The sequence below is a fragment of the Silurus aristotelis genome (assembly GCF_946808225.1).
Source record: "Silurus aristotelis genome assembly, chromosome: 22".
NCBI lineage: Eukaryota > Metazoa > Chordata > Actinopteri > Siluriformes > Siluridae > Silurus > Silurus aristotelis.
In genome coordinates this window covers 3,620,383-3,642,738 of record NC_139595.1, presented here as the reverse complement: position 1 = coordinate 3,642,738, position 22,356 = coordinate 3,620,383, and the positions used below count along the sequence as shown (strand labels likewise).

The window sequence follows — 22,356 nt, the reverse complement described above, 5'->3', positions numbered from 1 at the left end:
ACCAACACCATTATATATAAATTACCCTGTATGCTATACTGTATCTCTGACAGTAGTTAAAAAAAAAACATGATATAATTACAATTAGGGCTACAACAAATCGATAAAATCGATAATAATCGCTAAAAAAAAGTTGTCATTTAATGCCGATATTGCGAAATAAAGAGTACATCAACTGGCAGCAGGAAAAGAAAACAGTGTCACGGATGACAGCGAAACATCAGAAGCAAAACCTGTATAATCCTCATCATGTAAAATGGTATAGTTTAATAAAGTGCTACTGTGTAAACTGTTTGTTTGCTAACAATCACCTCGCCTGCAACATAGCAATGGATTCAATTACAACGGTGCAAACAAACACTGAATCTAAAATAACAGCAATAGTAAATAATTCCATGTTTAGTTACTGTTGTTTTTTTTTTGGTGAATGCTTATGGATTTGTACAACAATGCATATTTTTTCCTTTTTTTTTCAACCTGTTAGTTTGCTGCGTTTCTCCGTTCCATTCTCTTTTATAGCATTTGCTGCTACAACAGTCAACTTATGTTTTCAAACGTGATTTACTGCGACTTTACTACATTCAAATGTTTGTTTTCAATGTTTGTCTATTTAATGTATGCATATATAATTGAATTATTATACAAAATTAAATTGACTATATTCTTGATGCTTATATCTTCACAACTAATCAAAATGTCGGTGTATTTCTTTAAAGCGTGGTTGTCAGTTTGCAATTATCATTAAACGATACAAATCTTGATTTACACAATTTACACCTTACATATTTAAAAGCCCTTTATTTTTATTTATTTATTATTTTTTTACAAAAAGAAACAATGCAGAATGAATGAATTTGTTCAAAGGAGAAATCCCCCATGCAGTCCTCAACAAGCAGCAACTATAAGCTTTAAAATGTCAAAATTAAAGACACTTAAACTCCATATCGGCTTTTGCATTTTTAAGTACACATTTATACATAAATAGGGTTCTATATAGTTATAATAAACAAAACAGCTTATTGAATCTTTTTTTTTTTTTTTATAGATGAATCTGAAAAAAATAACCGATCCAATTTTATTAGTTATTGATATAATCGTTAGTTGCAGCACTAATTCCAATAGCTGATAGGATGTACATTATGGACAGGCAAAGAAGCCACCCGTTTGATGCATTATCATTTGGCTTGTTTTTCTATGGTAAATGAAGGTGGTAAACAGGTTGTTCTGTGTTTTGTTGTATTCAGTTAATATTAGTTTGTTTATATTTCTTATTTGTTCATTTGTAATATCCGATATGCATCATGTGAAAAGCGTTTGATTTGTTTAGAATATGGTTACACTGTTTTACAAAGAATTTAATCATGAGTTCTTTATAATTGTGTAATCCTGGTTATAATCGTAATGTTTAGGAATAGAACCAGTATATGTGAGCCGAATAGGAACAAATGCATGTTAATTAAATAAGAGAATGTCTTTGTTTTAGCAAAAACAAAGGAAAACCCAAGATATAAAATTTTTTTTTTTACAACAAAGTATTAAAATAATACATAATTGTATATGACAGTTTCAAAGGTTTATTTGTCTTAGTTGCTTCAGTTTCTTTCTTTCTTTCTTTCTTTCTATTAAATCTAGCGTTTGGCATCACAACCTTGAGAGCTTTTAGATTTGATCACGTTTTATTGGAAATTCTACCACAGCTGTTTGTTTTTCCATCCAAGATTTCTAATCCTTTTCCCCCAACAAGCAGTTGAAAACCAGCAGATGGTCTGATCTGAGTTTGGAATTGATCCAAGCAGGGTCAGGTTCACATCAGGGCCAAGTGTTTGAAATTGTTTCTTTCATGTTCGTCATATAAAGATGTTACTTATACCTTCATGTTCAAGAAATTAAAACCCAAACCATTGCTAGCTACAGTTTCTTTTTTTTCGTCCATCTGTCTGTCCATCCGTCAGTGCGTTGGTTCGTCTCTTCGAGATCTAGCAAGAACGAGAGATCAAATTCTGGAAAGATTTAAAAGGACTTATCATTGGAACGAGCAGATGATTAGATTTTGGAATTGCCCAAACAGGGGCAAGGTCAGAACAAGGTCAAATATCTGAAATAGTTCTTCAATAGCTTTCTTTATATTTTAAATATATTTTCAGGAGAGCTCTGACATTGGCAACTATTTTATGTTTTTGTGTTGTTTTATTATAGAAACCATGGTTACTATGATATTGTATATCGATGCCATGGTTTAAATAAAAATGCTTGATTTCTAAAAATGTATTTATAGCACCTTACTTCCAATAATTGCAATTTGATGAGTGCGAACGTTTGATATTCTTCAGTAACAGTCTGAAAGTCTCTGAAGCACGAATGTGTGTAATTATAACAGGTGTTACAATTGTGTTGCAAAAGAATTAGCATTCACAAAGTCGACTTCTGTTTCTTTACTTTAATTACCTGGTACAAAATGGATTTCTTTTCCTGCAAATATTTTCAGCAAGTGAAGACAAATCTACTTTTTTTTCTTTTAACAAAAAAAAAAAAAAAGGAAGTAGTGATGCACTTGTATATGGGCAGAATGAAGTCACAGTGTGCATTTACAGAAAACAAGTCTGCTTGAATTGGGTTTGCTTTCCCTCGCATCTAAATGTGGGAATAAGAAAGAGACTGAAAGATGACTACAGTTACCAAAACAGATGGCACCCTCACTCCGACATACAGTTGATTAAGGATTTTCCCTCATTTAAAATGAGCTGCCAGCCTCATATTGCCTTCTGGGTTGGACACACACTTTGCCTGCTAATATAGCAAGAGTAAAGCTGCACCAGCAGAACATTTTCCTGTTGTCTTTATGCCAGCTGGATCACATCAATCTGTCAGTTTTATGCATAGTGGACAATTGCATGAAACCAGTTGAAATTTGTTGCCAGTCCTTAAAGCAGAAGACCAGGACAAAATAACCAACAGACAAACACATGTCAAGTCACATTGTTTGCCCAAAGATCTTTTGTTTAAATGCAATATTGAAGTTTGTGTCTTGGTTTACTTGCAGTAATTATTATGGATTGATATCCAAGTAAATTGTGCACACTTGCACAATCATGTTTAAGGTCTAAGCAGCTGCTTTGTATGCTCGCTCAGTTGCCACTTACTAATCATCTGTCCACAGGCCAACATGGTTTGTTACAGCCCTTTGTAAACCTCTTCAGCATAATCATTCTAAATCTGTCACTTGATGCATCGTGGAATCATCATTTCATGCTGAAAAAGTCCAATTTCTGCCAAAAAACAAGAAACTGCGCTGCCAAAAAAAAAAAAAAACACCAAGGGGACCTCAGCACTTTGTTCACCTTCAGATTCAGAGATGTGTGTGGAGCTGACAGGAGGTCTATTTTACTGCAATGCATTGATATATAATGGTGTATTAATATAAATACTGTAAATATGCAGTTAAAATTAACTACAATGTTTCAGGTCCACAGGTTGCATGAACAGTTCTGCATTTAACTGTACACCTCAGTAGTGATGAAACTCTAATGAATGGACATTTGGTGCCACTCAGATGAGGATGAGTTCCCATTTGTGTCTGGTTCCTCACAAAGTTTCATCCTCATGCCATCTCAAGGAGTTTTCCTTTGCTACAGACGCCACTGGCGCAATCATTAAGGGATAAACTGATGGTTACTGTTCATTTACATACAATAACTAATATAGCAAAATATAAATGCAATGTGACATACTGGTAATAGAAAACAATAATCAGTGAAGGAATGGTAGGATGCAGGTACCAATGCACCATTTTTTTCCTTATAGCAACATTATTTATTTAGTAAAATTTAAAAAGAACACAATGTACATTGAATCCATTTCTAGCAACTTTTATCATTGTGGAAAATCTACAAAATAAGTTGCTAAAGCAGATATAAACAGCTGTTCCCTCACCAGACTCATTTTATTTCTCTCTACCAGATTGTCATGTTACTTACTTAAAAGAAATGTAAAATCTTCCATCCTGAAGACATTCGAATGAAAAAACAAGTGCTGATGCTGTGGAACCTGTTCACACTTATATTAAAGCAGCTATAAACAAACGTTCTTCCTCAATAGTGTGTTTTTCTTTTTTTAATAAGCTTATAACCAAAACTATAGTAAATCTTACATTTACTCCATTCTCACTGGAATCTAAAAGTGTTCAATGGACATTCCCTCACAGAAAACCCTTAACATCTCAACAGTTACACATTTTTTAATTGGATTATGTTGATTGCTAAATGATTATGGGAAGCTGTATCTATACACATGACTGTATTTGAAGGAATGCATTAATATGAACCTGTGATTTTTAGACTATACTAACCGGCATCTTGTGACTAATCCGATTGTCTCTTTCAACAGGACTGTGGTAAAATATTGAATAACACGTTCAGCCCCATGATTGAACCCTAATCAATGCCCATCAGCCAGTCTGTTGTTTCCATGACACCATGGCCTAGCCTAAAGGCCAATTCTCTTCTCTTCTCTTCTATTCTCTCTCTCTTTCTCTCTCTCTCTCTCTCTCTTTCTCTCTCTCTCTCTCTCTCTCTCTCTCTCTCTCTCTCTCTGTCTCTCTGTCTCTCTGCCCCCCCCCCCCCCCTCCCCTTTCCTTCGGTGAATCTGACAGCCTTCAATTGTCCCATTATGCTCAACGAGTGACTCAGTTGCTCTTATTATCTTGGTGACTGTGCAAAAGCGAGGACATTGATTAAATGCTCCTGTCCAAATGCGCTGTATTGATGAGACAGAATAATGCTAACGGTCAGAGCTTTTACCTTTTTGCCACAGCGGGCTGTTATCGGGGGAACGAGACGCACAAAGCCTGAAGATGCGGATCAGATGAATATGATTTAAGTCCTTGAACCAATGAACACACACACACACACACACACACACACACACACACACACACTAATCAACTGCTAGCGGACAGTTGATAAGCTCTAAAAAAGCAACAGCGGCTGTCATCTGGCTTAAAAGCCTGTTTTCAAAAATAAAATCGGTCTGAACATCTTCACCTTTGTCTGTTTCTTCAGGAAAATTTATACCTCTAAATAAATGTATTGGTTTATTCATTAGTTAACAACAACCAAAGGACAACCAAAGGGAGCAAGGATCTAGTTATTAGCCAAATATAAAATAGACAAATCTACAAATAATATAGCATCCGACCCATATGACTTAGCAAATTCATATAGCATGACTCTGAAGCAAAGTTTAATCAGCAAACACCAAAACAATTGTGCTGTAATGAGCAGTACTCAATACATCAACCCTGTTTCCTCCGCTAAACACCACACTCCATGCTTCATCACACATCTGTCACATGACCCATTATTCCACACTCACACACTCTCAGCGGAACCATGGGGTTACGTTTGGCTTCTCGGCATCTCATTTGACGTTGATTATGTTTTCATAAATAAAGGGTAGCGAGGAATGGCGTGAAATGTAGAGGCTTAAAATACTCTGATATGCTTGAGAAATTCACATTTATTGCATTGGCAGACACCCTTATCCAGAGGTACTTTCCTTATAAATCATTAATACAACTGAACAACTATGGGGTTAAGGGCCCTTTTCCCGGGGCCCCCGAGTGGTAGCTTGGTGTGGCTGGGATTTTAACTCATGACCTTCAGATCCAAAGCTCTCCATACTTCCCATTGCTATCTAATAACTGCTTCACTACATATACACACCATAAACGTCAATGCACCACAACCCACATTAGCAAGCTTTTACCAGCGAGAATGCCATATTCATGTCTTGACCATGTTTGTTTACTCCGGCGAGTTGCTTTGCTTAGTCCAGTCGCTCTGTTGATCGTCTGAAACGTTGCTTGTTTATGGCTTCAAGTCTGCCTTTGCCCTTTGGATTTGTCTGCTGTGCCATTTGCATCAATAAATCCTGCGTTGCATCCAAACCACTGTCAATGCCAAAGATAATCTGCCAGGACTTGTCCTTTCACGTTGTAATTAACTACGCATTTTGCACATAGATACCGGGTGCACCTTTTTTTTTTCCTAACATGGTTTAATCAAACAAACTCATTCTCATATGCTTTTAAATGGCGAAGAAATTACACGGGGGCTTGTTATGCTTGTTACCTTCGGATTTGTATGCGTTCTGCTTCACAAACAAAAGCAAAGGCCAGAAGATCATTGTGGAAACGGTGAAGTTTTTCAGCGACCAGACATTTAATTTAACAGTCTCAAGGGTCCTGACTAAGGGTTAAGCTGTAACTTGTAAGTTTTCAGAAAGTCTTTGGATAGGAATGGAGGACTCTGAGGTTTCTCGGTTACATGACAAGCTGGAGTTTCTGCTTTATTAACTCAGACAGAGTTAGGAAATGGAGAAGGAGAGAGACCCCGGGGAGGGAACAGATGTTTACAGCTGCTGTAACCTAAGTGATAACAAAAGCTAACTTGTTTTTTGAGACTTTCCACCTCAATAAACGTAACTATAATTGGTTACAAAATTCTGTTCATTATTAAATAGCATTTTGTTGATCTTGTTGATGTAGGAAGAATAAAACACTGCAGCTTTTCGGAAAATAAACAACTGTATAATTCGTTTACTGACGGTATAGTTTTGTATCACCTTGTCCTTGATTCATTTCCAATAACAGCATGCCCTGTCATGTTTTTCCTTACATATGGCATATCTGGCTTGGTCTGAGTGAATATATTTGGGTAGATGCAGATGAATGTGTATTTCTGAGTCAATGCCTGTGCTTTTCTTTTTTTTTTTCCCACAGTGTGTCAGTGTAAATGCTGTTCTTAAGTGTATTTCTGTTTACCTATATATAAGAGGCAGTAACCGAACAGTGAAAAACACTCAATTATCCTCTCTCTGGCACTCCAGCTCCATCCTGTTGTGCCGTCTAATGTACAGCACCCTGCTAAGTGTTTTGTGCCATCAAGGTTGTACGTATTTACACTCTCATCACTTCTATTTCAGAGTTTTGTAACAACACCAGACAATCAATGCCCACTCTTAATGGAGCCCTGTGCATCAAACATTTATACAAAATAACGTACGATTCATATCAGCGCCATGCAAAACCAAACCAAAGCAGACCAGACCAGTGATCACAGTGATTGCGAGCTTGTGTTCGAGAGCCAATCCTGCATCCTGCATCCTGCATCCTGCTCCTTGCTGCATCCATAGAGATTATATTTTAAACCCCGAAGACAATCGATATAGCCTGGCTGATTTATTTATTTATTTATTTATTTTTGCTGACACAGGTTGTATTGAAACAGCGATTGAATACTGAGCTTACGTGTCAAGATCACTGTGTGTTTGCGTGGTCCTGGTCAACCGTGATTGCGCAGCAGGATGCCAATGAAGGCAGAACAGCATGCAAACAAACAAACAAACAAAAAAAACTGAATATGCTGACAAAAGACTTTCTCTGGCAGGCTGTTATGCGAGTGTGCTTGTGAGGATATATTTGTCCTCTTTGTCTGGACAAAATGTTTTCTTGATGATACATGAAAAAAGGGCCCACAGAAAAGGCATTTATATTTTGTGATGGTAGTTATGATCGCTCCTCTGAAGATTGCGCTTTCGCAACGTGAGTCCTTGAAAAAAATTTCACTGGCGATGGAACTTCTTTAGGTTAAAAGCAATTCAGTAGTCAGGGCACTGATGTTTTAATCGCAAAACATCCTCTTCTCAAGAACTTTCCCACAATGCCTTGGAAAAAAAGGGTTGGGGTTAGGGTTGCTCACTGTGCTCCCTGAATGGAAATATGTCAATTTTTCTGAATCTTCTCAGCTCAGAAAAAAACATGAACGGATGAATCCATGGCCAACTTTGGATTCTCTCAGGGTAAGGGGGAGGTACACCACAAGATTCTTTTCAGGGCTGGCACAGAGGTGGTGAAATAAATTTCCCAAGATGTCTGAACAGCTGGTTGAGTGCATATCTTACATTTACGTTTACATTTATGCCATTTGGCAGATGCCCTTATCCAGAGCAACTTTCAATCTCATTCATACAACTGAGCAGTTAAGGGGTTAAGGTTCTTGCTCAAGGGCCCAGCCATGGCAATGGCTTGGCATTAGTAGTGGTAGGATTTGAACTCTTAACCTTCTGATCAGAAGTTCAACAGCTTTATATATATATATATATGGTGGTGCAGGGATTTTAACCCCAATTTTTAGATCAGTAACCCTGAGCCTTAATTAGAATACTTTTTTGATTCCATATGGAAATAGTTTAATCATTGAGCTACAGTACCATCTTCAATTGCCCATCTTCAAACAACAGGTAAAGACCTGCCTCTTCGTGAAACACATACCAAATCCCGAAACTGTTTATTTTTCCCTGTTTGTTTCATGTTTTTGTGTATTAAAAAAAAAACGGTTCCTCTTAACAGACTTTTAGGCTGATGGTATCTTAAGTCTGCAGCCTAATGAACCAGTGTTGATCTATTCATTGATACTTTTGTACATCACTCTGGAAAAGGGTTCATGATAAAGGGTTATGCTAAATACCCCAAATGTCAATGTTGTAGTAACTTTATTTGAGGTTCTATATTTTGAGTCAGTCATATAGCAAAACTGAGTATTCGGGCTCATGTACGGGATACTGGCTGGTAATCTGGTGTTATCATCACAATATTTATTATTTTCCTATCAAATATAGTCCATAACATATGCCTCTGAACCCACAGTAATTTGCCAAAACTAACCATTTTCCTATTTTCTATTATTTATCTTCCTATTTTCTTTTTTTTTTTTTTTGCTAATATTGTGGGGTCTGATGTGTTTTACCACTCACCCACCAGAAGACTCCTTCCCTTACTGCTAAATAAGCTTGTTCTGACAAATAAACTTTACCTGCTAACAAGCTGAAAAGGATATGGAAAAAAACAAGGTATAAACCTCATGCCAGTCGTCTGCTACTCCAACCTGACCCGAGCTCAACCTCATGAATAGAGTCTGTACTAAATCTTAAACCCAAACTTGTCACCTGAAGCAGTTTTAATAGAGGGGTAAATAACTCTTTATTAGTGTACTTTTGAGGTTTTGGGGTTTAACACCAGGCATATATAGATTTTTTGTGCTCTGGAAACTCCTAGTGTGGAAAAAAAAATACAATACATCACAGGTCTATAAGCCTCTCAGCTTTGATCATTTGCAGTACAGTTTATACATCAAAATAGGCTAAATGTGACCCAAAGCTAACATAATATACAGTGATTTTCTTTTACAATTCTCTCAAAACTTGGTTTAAGCTTTGAGTATGACTAATACTGATACTTTCACAGTCAGTGTCAACACCTCAAAGCGGTCTAATGTATATTGGTTGTCTCATTTATCCGCAGAAAAATATTTTTACCTGTGGTTCAGGAACAGTGTTTTTAAAGCACTTTGTACAAATCAGGCTCGCTGAGTGGATTCATGAATGGACAGGTGAATGGATGACAGGAAAGTAAATGAATAGACAGATATATGGATAGACAGATGGATGGATGGATGGATGGATGGATGGATGGATGGATGGATGGATGGATGGATGGATGGATGGATGACTGGACAGATGGATGGATGGATGGATGGATGGATAGATGGATGGATGGATGGATGGATGGATGGATGGATGGATGGATGGATGGATGGATGGATGACTGCCTGTGAGAATGGATGGATGACTGGATGGATGGATGGATGGATGGATGGATGGATGGATGGATGGATGGATGGATGGATGGATGACTGCCTGTGTGAATGGATGGATGACTGGATGGGTGGATAGCTGTATGGATAGATTGATAACTGAATGGTTGGTTGGATGGATGGATGGATGGATGGATGGATGGATGGATGGATGGATGGATGGATGGATGTGAATGGATATATGACTGGCTGTGTGAATGGATGGATGGATGGATGGATGGATGGATGGATGGATGGATGGATGGATGGATGGATGGATGGATGGATGTGAATGGATAGATGACTGGCTGTGTGAATGGATGGATGGATGGATGGATGGATGGATGGATGGATGGATGGATGGATGGATGGATGGATACTGGCTGGTTGAATAGATTGATGACTACAGATAGATAGCTGGATGGATAATGGATGGTAAGATTGATAGCTTTATGGATATATATATATATTTGAGTTCAGTTTTCACATCCTGATAAAAATGCATGCCTTTTAGTGGTGCTTTCTGTAAATTTGTTGGGGTTAACAGCTTGGCAAAGTTCTTCTGAATTAATCGGGCCTTTTTAAATCATATCTACAGGCCATGTTAGCAAAAAATACAGTGGTGCTTCGACTCTGGAGAATCGCTGTTTTGCAGCTAAAGTTATTTATTTATTTATTGCTATTTTTTAACTGTTTTTAATCCCATTTACTTAAGTAACAAGTATCAAAATACACACACACTGGACCTGGCAATGTCGATCGATCTACACACCCACACACACACACACACACCCACACACACACACACACACACACACACACACACACACACACACACACACACACACACACACACATACCAGATTGAAAGAACAGGTTAAGATTGATTTCATCCTACTGCATTCTCACAAGCAGCCCAAAAGGATTTGAATCTCCACTCCGGTCATGTGCTTTGCTAAACGGATCGATCGTCGCTTGTTTTATTCCTGGCACGTCCAACGGTTGTGACACGGCAGCTCTGTGCTTCCAGTGAAGCCGAACTCTTAGTCACCAGAGCAGCACTGAACCCACGAGACGCACAGCGCCTTTCCTCAGCGACCTGTGGATTCCATTTTGGCACGGTCGATACCCTTCGCCAGGAAAATCCATCCTGTCTTATACTTAACGGCATGCTTACTGCACAAGATCTCGAATCCGTGACTGACAGGTCCTCAAGCTGACATTCGATATGTGGCCTGTGAAAAATGAGCTCGCTCAATATGTCCAATATCTGCCTTGTGTTTTGGAACTGAGGCGGCTTGATTTGGAATCAGAGATGCACAACACATTTCATATTTCACAGTCAAAAGCACAAAGAGGATTATGGACACAAGTGATGCTCTCACTTATGTTCCTCCTAATCAGTCTAGCGTTGTTTTAATTCGGACTGGTCAGATGGTGTGGATTGATTTATTTATTTTTTATGACAATGGCTCAGAGAGGAGTTCTGGCTGAAAGACAAACCACAAACGTATATAACGCGCTTGGTATTAATACTTTATGGTTCCTATAGTAACGGCTTACAGAGGGACTCGGCTGCCAAACGCTTCGCATACATAATAGATTTCTGGTGAAGTTTTGTGAAAAGAGATGTTTATTTAAGATTTATGGAATGAGTCTCCATTGTCAGTGGTTCTTCACTGTCAGAGGCAATACTCTATCTTTTATTTTTCCATCTCAAGAAATTCAATTGGTTGAATGGATAAATAGATGAACAGGATGGATGGGGGGCTGGAGGGGTGGCCTTTTTAATCACAAATCTATTTTAATTCTATTGTGAATACCATTTTATATTTTTATTCTACTCATGGATGGATGTATGGATAGATGATTGGAATGATTAGATAGATAAATGACTGGAAAATGGATGAATAGATGAACAGATAGATAGATAGATAGATAGATAGATAGATAGATAGATAGATAGATAGATAGATAGATAGATAGATAGATAGATAGATAGATAGATAGATAGATAGATAGATAGATAGATAGATGACTAGGCAACAAGAGACTGAAAAATAGATGATTGGACAGACACATGGATGGATGGATGGATGGATGGATGGATGGATGGATGGATGGATGGATGGATGGATGGATGGATGGATAGATGGAAGGATGGATGGATGGATGGATGACTTTTTAATTCTATTGTTTTTTCTATTCATTTTCTCTGTTTGAATATGTGACAAATACAATTTAAAATTGGTCCTACAATATTGTTTCTATAGTAACCGCTCATGCACACGGACTACCATGGCAGATTAAGTACATAATACACAGATGTTTTCAGCATATGCACTGTTTAACAGCTTTGAAACAAACTCTGGTGCGCTTCTGTGCGGCCCAGGTGAAAAACACAGCAGTCACACTCACGTGGGGATGACATAAAATGGTTCGAGAGTGCCTCAGCAAGCCAGTCTTGTTATAGTTCCAATTAAACTGTAGTGTGCTTCAGTTGCAGCATGAAAACGATTTGACCAGACTGCAGGAAGTGAACCAAACAAACCCTGCGTTCTGTTCGGTTGCAAGTGAGATTTTTAAAAGTTAGCTGCAAGACGCAAAATCAGCCAAAGCACAAAGCTGTAGTGCTGAGGAAATGTTCAGATGATTTGGACCAATAAACAGTTGATTTAGATAGTAATTTTATATCATTGAATCATAATATTTTAAACACAGATCTTTGTTCTCCATGCTCAAATGACTGCTATGTGCACTTGGTAAAAAACACTGTTTTCTTTTTTCCATCAAAGTACAATATAAGGACTAAAGTATTGGGACACCAAGTTTCCAAACTTTTACCACAAACTCTGAGGCACATCATTTTATTTAATGTCTTTTAAATGGCTTCATGTGAACTAGGAGATCCAAACATGTTCAAGCAGGACTTCCCAAATCACTAACCTGATTTTACTTACACCCTTGTCACTGAATGGGCACAAATGTCCACAAGCATCTTCCAAAATCCAGTGGAACATCTTCTTATTGGAGTGGAGGTTATTATACCAGCAAATTGGGACTAACCGAGGAATGGGATGTTCAATAAACACATACCAATCATATGGTCAGGTGTCCACAAGCTTTTGTCCATATATTGTACTTCTGACCAATGAATAAATGAATTTCTGTTTCAGCACTAGATTTTGATAGATAGATAGATAGATAGATAGATAGATAGATAGATAGATAGATAGATAGATAGATAGATAGATAGATAGATAGATAGATAGATAGATAGATCGATCGATCGATCGATCGATCGATCGATCGATCCAAGATAGATTAATGGATGACTGACTAGGTGACAATGGACAGCAAGACTAAAAAATGGATGATTGGACAGACACAGGGATGGATGGATGGATGGATGGATGGATGGATGGATGGATGGATGGATGGATGGATGGATGGATGGAACTATCCCTCTGTTTATCTATTTATCCATTTTCCAGTCATTAATCTGCCTGTCCAGCCATTTCTCTATCCAGCCAATATTGTGAACATTGTGAAGAAGGAGTGTGAAGGTCGGGTGTCTGTATACTTTTGGCCTGTGTACAGTATAGTGGTGTATTCGTTCCTGGTGCTGCTTCACAGACTGTATTGATAGGATAGTGTATTATGTTTTAGCTTTTCTGCTGTCGACATGTAATCAGTTTTATCTTCTCACTTCCTCTTCCAGTCTGATGAGACGAACGGCAAAACGTTTCACCTCTTCACTTCCTGTCACCAGTCATCCATCTACATGAGAGGCTCAACAAATCACTGATAACCCGAACCTTTTTGCCCCCAGTACTATTTCAGTGCATTCTCACTTGTCCATTCCTCCTTTACTCTGTCTTTTCCTCATCCTTTTTTGTCCTTTCACTCTGCTTATTTCCTCGATTTATCTCTGAGAGTGAAGTCATTTGTTTGCTCTTCCACTGTCTCTCCTTTTCCTCCTTTCTCTTCCCACTTTCAAGACATTCTTCTCTCTTCTTCAAGTCCTTGGCTTCTTTTCTTCCTCCCACTTCATTCAATACTCCAGCATCTACTCTTTTCCCCCCACATTTTTATTTTCTCTGCCTTCACTCTGTCTTTTCTTCCTATGTATTTTTTTTTCTTCTGCCCCTGCCTCATCCCACTCTCTTTCCTTGTCATTATATTCACTCCTTACGTTTTTCTATTCCTCGTTGCACTACTTTATCATCCCATTATTCTTGTGTTTACGACATAAATATCCTCTTTCACATTTCACATTCTCTCGCTCTAGTCCCTCCTGTTTTGTTTCCCTGTACTCTCCCTCTCTTTTTTTTACTCTATTTTCATCCGATTCATCACTTTTCATCTATTTCTGCTTCATTACTTACTCATTCATCTCCTCTCTTGTCTTCTCGTAATTCTTTATATTTTCTTAACTTCTCAGTCAGTCTTTCCATTTATCATTTGTTCCTCTCATCCAATTTCAGTTTCTCATCTTTTTCATTTTCTTTCATATCGTCATCCTTCTCTTTAGTCTTCTATATTCTTCTTATCCATTATCTCTTCTATCATTTATTACACGTTTTTTATGCACTCTTTTGTCTCCATGTTCTTTCCTCTTTTTTCACTTCTTTCCTTTCTATCTCTCCTCCATTCTTTTTGTTCTCACATTATTTTAAATTTTTCTTCTCCCCATTTTTTTTTCCTTTCCCTGTTTTTTTTGTACTTTTTCCTTTCACTCATCCTTCCTTCATTTGACCTCTTGTCATTTTCACATCGTTCTCTTCTATTCATTCCTATTTTCTTTCTTCTTTCTTTCATATTTTAATCTTTCTCCACCTTCACGCTGTTTTATTCCTTCCTCTCATATTTTCTGCCTTTCAAGACACTCTCCTCCAACCTCTTTTTTCTATTTCTAAGCCTTTCTTCATCCACATCTCTTTTCTTCTTCTATTTCCATTCTTTTTATATATCTTCTATATCCTCTCATTCATTTCCTTTCCTTTCTTAGTTCCTTAATCTAGCATTGTTCCTTCTTTACTATCACTCTTTTTCTTTCCTTTTCACTCTCTTCCCTTGCTTCATATCTTTCCCTCTTCTACTTCACTTTCTTCTCCCACTCGCTCTCTCTGTCTCTCTGTCTCTGTCTCTCTCTCTCTCTCTCTCTCTCTCTCTCTCTCTCTCTCTCTCTCTCTCTCTCTCCTTTGCTTCAATTCTTTAATTTCTCATTCATTGCTCATTTACACTTTTCTCTTTATCTCTTTCTCTTCATCCCTCTCTGTCCTCCACCAGTTTTCCCACTGCATCTTGTTGCTCTCTCTCTTTTTCCATCTCTCTTTCTTTTTTTACTTCCTCTGGCAGAACTCCATACTGCTGTGTACTGGTTGTGGATGTTCTCTTCGGGCAGATGTACTGTACTCTGTTTGCCAACATCTGCATTTCGAATGCCTGCACCTACAGCCATACATTTATTTATGGGTAAATAAATAATAATAAATAAATGGAGGGGGGAAACAAACTCATTATACATTCACTACACAAACAGATGAGGGGATTAAACCCTGATCAGCTCACACTTTCAGTCTCATTCCTGCTTCTTCCAACAGGATGTGATGCAAACGTGAGGAGCAATGAATGCCGATGCCCGTGCATGAAAAATAATAATCACAAATGAGCAGATGAGTGAAAGAAAACCGACCTGGTTGTCAGGCGGGTCGTGCTGAGTGCTGGTTGTGTCGCTTTGTCGCGGAATCCGGTCTTTACAGGGTATCGGAGGATTTAGGCTGGACGTCTGGGCATCTCAGAACTGGAAAATCAAGCCGATTGTTATCTGGAGCCTAAAGGCCAGAGGTCTGTCGCCTCCTGATGATCAGCCGCTCGGATCAGCCATAAAAGCGCGCTCCGGTCGGTGCGCGTCCACGTCTCAGAAACCCATAACGAACATTAGTCACTTTGTCGCTGTTCGGATCAAATCCGTGTCCACTCTCACACTCACTCACACACTCTTACACACGCGCGCACACACACACACACACACACACCGCTCACTCTTCCTCTATCACACTCTTGTCCCCTCTGCTCGCGAGACATCCGGCGTCCTCCTCGGCGGTGACCGCGGATTTCACACCTCGTTTGCCTCTCTCGCGCTCTCACCCTCCCTTCCGTTTCCCCCTCTCTCCTTTGTCAAACAGCCCCCCGCCCCCTTTTACCCCCCTCCACCCTGCACCTCCCTCATCCTCTCCCCCCGCACCCCACAGCCGCCTGCTCACGCGCGCGTAAAAAAGGAACGTAAAAAAAGGCTTGTGCCAAAACTGGCGGCGCGTGTCGGCAGCGCGTTTTTAAACTTACACCGAATCCGTGTGTGTGTGTGTGTGTGTGTGTGTGTGTGTGTGTGTGTGTGTGTGTGTGTGTGTGTGTGTGTGTGTGTGTGTGTGTATGCACGCGCAATTCATTTATTTAAACATGGATAAAAGGGATGTGAATATAAGCAGGTATAACATCAATACGCACACACCTAAATTAATACACACACACACACACACACACACACACACACACACACACACATACATACACACACACATACATACATACATACATACATACATACATACACACACACGCATACACATCAATCAATCAATCAATCAATCAATCTATCTATCTATCTATCTATCTATCTATCTATCTATCTATCTATCTATCTATCTATCTATCTATCTATCTATCTATCTATCTATCTATCTATCCGTCCGTCTTTCTGCTTACATGACTACCTGTGAATTCTGACCCCTGTATCCTGCTCTAGATTTTGTGTAGTACAAGGAAAAATATAAAAGGAAAAAAAAAAAACTCTATTTACCTGTAAGTTGTATGCAGTTAATTAAAAGTATAAACAAACAAACAAACAAATAAATAAATAAGTGTAAAGGTTGAAGAAATAATTGGGTTAAATCCGACCTCTAACAGCTTGCAGTGATTAATTCCTTCAAATAGCTCACTTACACAGAGTGCAGAAATGAGCGCCGGGGAAGTTCAGCACTACGGACAGCGACACGGGACCGCGCCTGAAAGTGAACGCGACCGAACGTGAAAACGAGCGTGAAGGGCAGGAGAGCTGCGGAGTGTTCAATAAGTAGCTTACAACAGCCACTTAAAGTGTACAAGCACCGACCCCTGCAAATTACTCCAACTCCATAAGCGACAGCCGTGAATGCTAACAACGCAGAATAAATCTCCAGAGTTCACACAAACACAGACAGTGTTTAAACATGCATGTCTGGTCAAATGAAAATGTCTGGACACTGTGTTTATACACAGTGCAGCAAATAGAACAGATAGAACCCCTTCTCTTCCAAGAATAAATGTATGATTTTAAATGTTTGTTTGTTACATGGTAGTAAACAGTAATCTTAATGTGAACCTGAAGCCATTTTATCAGCAGTTAGCTTTGTCAACCCTATATATTTAGTTACATTTCATTTTAATTGTATAAAGCTTTTTTTTTTTTTTTTTTTTTTTAAACAATAGACATGGTTTAAAAAATAGACAATTTTAAATTAATACATTTATTCCAGAGACTGAAAAACTGGGCGAGATGCTTTTCATCCTCATATGTTGTAAAGCATGGACAGTAGACACTAGACATTACATTATGTAAACAAAGACAAGGAGATGGTCACATCACACATGGTAATATAACATGATGAATACGTTACTATATACAGCTATTGCCCTGTATGTAAAAAAATAAAAAAAAAGAAGAAGAAGAAAAAAAGAAGCAAAAATGACACAAGGAGAAAGGTATTCCATCACAGCACCTCAGTGCGTTTTAAATGACTCAGTCTACACATTTCCTCTGTTATTCACAGGTAGAATAAATTTATTCCACCACAGAGACAAGTCATGTATCAGTCATTCATCTTCAGAAAGCACTTTATCCTAGTCAGGGTCGCAGTGGATCCTGAGAACACTGGGTGTGAGGTGGGAATACAAGCTAAATGGCATAGCAGTGTGTTGATATAGGGCACCTGATACACATTAGAATTGAATCCCAGGTAAACAAAAGCGATGGAGGAGAATGTGAGATTCCACACTGAGAGTAAGCTGAGCTCAGGTCATGTATCATGAAAACTGTTAGAATGTGATAAAAATGTGAATAATTCCTAAATTGAAAATGATACTTATTAATTCCTTACCTCATCTTCAGTGAGCTCTTTATCTTGGTCTGGTTTGTGGAAGATCCTAGGAACAAAGGATATGAAGCAGGAATATGCCCTTTATTGAACATTGTGGATTCTGAATTTCTTTTTGGTGATGTTTCACAAAATATGAATGTCACTTGCATATATATATATATATATATATATATATATATATATATATATATATATATATATATATATATATATATATATATACTGTATATTGTACATTATTTTATATATATATATATATATATATATATATATATATATACAGTGAGGAAAATAAGTATTTGAACACCCTGCTATTTTGCAAGTTCTCCCACTTAGAAATCATGGAGGGGTCTGAAATTGTCATCGTAGGTGCATGTCCACTGTGAGAGACATAATCTAAAAAAAAAAATATCCAAAAATCACAATATATGATTTTTAAACTATTTATTTGTATGAGATAGCTGCAAATAATTATTTGAACACCTGTCTATCAGCTAGAATTCTGACCCTCAAAGACCTGTTATTCTGCCTTTAAAATCTCCACCTCCACTACATTTATTATCCTAAATTAGATGCACCTGTTTGAGGTCGTTAGCTGCATAAAGACACCTGTCCACCCCATACAATCAGTAAGAATCCAACTACTAACATGGCCAAGACCAAAGAGCTGTCCAAAGACACTAGAGACAAAATTGTACACCTCCACAAGGCTGGAAAGGGCTACGGGGAAATTGCCAAGCAGCTTGGTGAAAAAAGGTCCACTGTTGGAGCAATCATTAGAAAATGGAAGAAGCTAAACATGACTGTCAATCGCCCTCGGACTGGGGCTTCATGCAAGATCTCACCTCGAGGGGTCTCAATGATCCTAAGGAAGGTGAGAAATCAGCCCAGAACTACCCGGGAGGAGCTGGTCAATGACCTGCGACTGCACTGTATTAAGGAGAGGATGACCGGGCCATGTATTGCGAGATTTTGGGGAACAACCTCCTTCCCTCAGTTAGAGCATTGAAGATGGGTCGAGGCTGGGTCTTCCAACATGACAATGACCCGAAGCACACAGCCAGGATAACCAACAAATGGCTCTGTAAGAAGCATATCAAGGTTCTGGCATGGCCTAGCCAGTCTCCAGACCTAAACCCAATAGAGAATCTTTGGAGGGAGCTCAAACTCTGTGTTTCTCAGCGACAGGCCAGAAACCTGACTGATCTAGAGAAGATCTGTGTGGAGGAGTGGGCCAAAATCCCTCCTGCAGTGTGTGCAAACCTGGTGAAAAACTACAGGAAACTTTTGACCTCTGTAATTGCACACAAAGGCTCCTGTACCGAATATTAACATTGACTTTCTCAGGTGTTCAAATACTTATTTGCAGCTGTATCCTACAAATAAATAGTTTAAAAATCATACATTGTGATTTCTGGATTTTTCTTTTTAGATTATGTCTCTCACAGTGGACATGCACCTACGATGACAATTTCAGACCCCTTCATGATTTCTAAGTGGGAAAACTTGCAAAATAGCAGCGTGTTCAAATACTTATTTTCCTCACTGTATATATATATATATATATATATATATATATATATATATATATATATATATATATATATATATATATATATATATACAGTATATATATATACAGTACAGTATCAAACTCAGCGTTATTTATTTATTTTTTTATCTAAATGTGCAAAGACAAATGTGAGACAAAGCGTGCTGTTATGAAGTGGTTTCAAAAAGTTTAAAGACTAGTCAAGTTAAGTTTATTTCTATTGCGCTTTTCACAACAGACATTGTCTCAAAGCAGCTTTACAGAAATCAACAGTCAAAGTGAATGGTGTGTGTTTATCCCTGATGAGCAGCCGTGGCGACTGTGGCAAGGAAAAACTCCCTTAGATGTTATAAGGAAGAAACCTTGAGAGGAACCAGACTCAAAAAGGGGAACCCAACCTCATTTGGGTGACATCAAGAGTGTTATCATAAATCTTTCAACAATACAGAACACTGGAGAGAGAGAACTAACATGAGTACTGGAGTGTGTGATCATAAGTAATGTTCTACTTTATAGTGTAATAGAGTAACTGGTGCTTTTCTGACCGCGAGTTAGATAAATAATAAGTAGATAAATAAAGTCAGAGCTCATCTCCAAAAAATCTTTGATACCACCTTTTATATGCAAGGGTGAGAAGTAAGCTGTAAGTTATTAGTGAAGTGACAGTCATGTGATGGTGCAGTGGCTGATGGGAATTGTAGTCCAGGGCCTTAATTCTTGTTATTGTGTGCCATTGTGTAAGTATGTTTTTTTTTTTTTTTTTTTTTTTTTTTTTTTAATAAATAAATTAGATTTTTTATTCTTAAATTTTTAAGGCTTTTTTTTTTTACTTATTTACACTTGGCAGATGCCCTTATACAGATTGACTTACAACTGAGCAGTTAAGGGTTAGGGGCCTTGCTCAAGGGCCCAGCAGTGGCAGCTTGGTGGTACTTAGTATTGAACTCATGACGATCCAAAAGTTTAATGCCTCAACCACTGAACTCCCACGTTCTCCCTTAAAGTCCTGGTTAAACACAGACTTATTCTGGTTCACTGATAACAAGCAACACTGCATTTCAGAGATCCACTGATTATCTGGTAAAAAGAGAATGAAGTCGTCGTCATGGTTACTCTGTTCATTTTTTTTAATGGTATTGTACTGCTTTTGCGAGTCTGCTTTTAGATGACCTCTCTGTTTCCCAGCTTTATGTGCATGCTTTTGTGGAACTGCCTCGATGATCATGATGATGGTTTTCACAGAGGATCTCTGTGAGGAAGATCAGATACGCTTCACCTTCATTGTTCTTAACCAGGCTTATTTTTGGCGCATCCATGTTGCTAATTAAAGCTAAGCCTGAAACAAAAACAGACTGCAACTGATCGACATCCGGACGTCTCCCTCAAGGCCAGTGAAGGGTTCAGGGGGGAGAACAGACCTTCTGTTTTTATACAGGTCACAACCGAGCGCCACTTTTTTGTTAATCAATGAAGAAAGGTGAAGGACTGACAGTTGAAAAATGGTGCTTTCTGGAGACCACATTAATAGGAAGTCTGGGTATCCATGGTGATGTGATCCTGGCCTTTTATTGCAGCACATTTAATTTCATTGTCATTACACATTGCGAAGATGTAAATGCCAATGGCGTAACTTCAACATTACAGCGCTACAATAGAGTTCAGCCCTGGAGGTGGGTTTTTTAATATTTTTTTGTGGTAACACAAAATGGAGCATGGATTAAAAGAAAAGTCAAGGTAGAAAGAAAGGATTTTTGTTTGTAGGTGGTGAATCGATGAGGGTATGGAAAGTATTTGTTGTGTGCGCTGGGTTTCTGAGTCAGCACTGAGTGTGGAGGATGGATTGTTTTTAGGAAAAAATGTGGGGTTTGTGAGTTCATGCACACCCTTCAGCAGGGAACGCTTAACATGATTACTATCCTCCAGCCTCGAAAATCCATATAGCATGTCACCTTAGAGTCTGATATGTTTCCTGACTACTAGCAAAAACCAACATTGGCAGAAATTAGCCATTTTACTAATAGGCCATTTTTGTAGCAGTTTTATCATTCATAATGTTCCATAATGAAGAAGCAAAAGGTCATTAGGTCAAGAAGATATTCCCTTAACATTAAATTACTTTAAATTCTTTGCCCTTGATGTACTATATTGTGGCTCTCAGTAACTATGAACACAAATAACAGCCAGAGCAGCAAAGAATATTAAAACATAAATAAAATTGGAACTAATCCCAGGCCGACACTGTGCGATATTTAATAGTCCTTTGCAGTTGTTGCTTGTCAGACAGTACTAACACGATCCCCTTGTCACACTGTAGGATCTCAGCTGTCATAACGTCGGACTGTACGACTGACACACTGACACACACAAGAAAACCACTTGGAGTTTTTATCAATCCATGACACCTACAGACCTTCGCTAACGGTAGCTAACAGCAAACAAAAACAATTGTCGCGCTAATTGCATCATCAGGTTCGGCGCAGCTATTTGTTCTTGGTTTGATGGTCGTCGTAGGTAAACTCACTCTGCAAGGAAAGTGTTTTTTTCTGAAGATAAAAATGATCACAACGACCATTAATCGGCTGTCGTGAGCAAATCAGGGATCAGATTTTAGTCTTGGATTATAGGAATCTTATAGGATTTGTCTTGAAGGATTCTTTGCCAAAACCAAGCAGAACTTTAAAGTATGAGCTTCATAAAGTGCTGCCAAATAATAAGCCCAGAAGCCATAGTGTTAAACCAACTTTGCAGCAAATAATGCAAAGATTCCAACAAGGATTATTTATACAGCAAAATACTGCAAAACAATACACTCCTTTTTAGACGTTTCGCTCATTGTTTGCATCTTTTCGATTATTTATCATTGTATTTACAGAGAAAATAAAATCTAGTTGCTTCTTTAGTCTGTATTTTCTGTTTT

At 38.2% G+C, this 22,356-nt stretch overlaps 1 protein-coding gene and 1 long non-coding RNA gene across 3 annotated transcripts in view; both read right to left on the bottom strand.

Moving 5' to 3' along the window:
- Positions 1 to 16,747, bottom strand: part of lrrc24 (leucine rich repeat containing 24) — a 31,965-nt gene extending 15,218 nt beyond the window's left edge. The window contains exon 1 of one of the 2 annotated variants that reach the window (XM_083525389.1): positions 16,695 to 16,747. The gene's annotated coding sequence lies outside the window, so the exon portion shown is untranslated. Of the gene's footprint in view, positions 1 to 15,387; positions 15,872 to 16,694 lie in introns of those variants that run through there. The other variant, XM_083525388.1, reaches the window with a different exon arrangement.
- The window catches only part of LOC310717408, a 216,760-nt gene that overhangs the window by 105,565 nt on the left and 88,839 nt on the right, over positions 1 to 22,356 (bottom strand). The window lies entirely within an intron of this gene.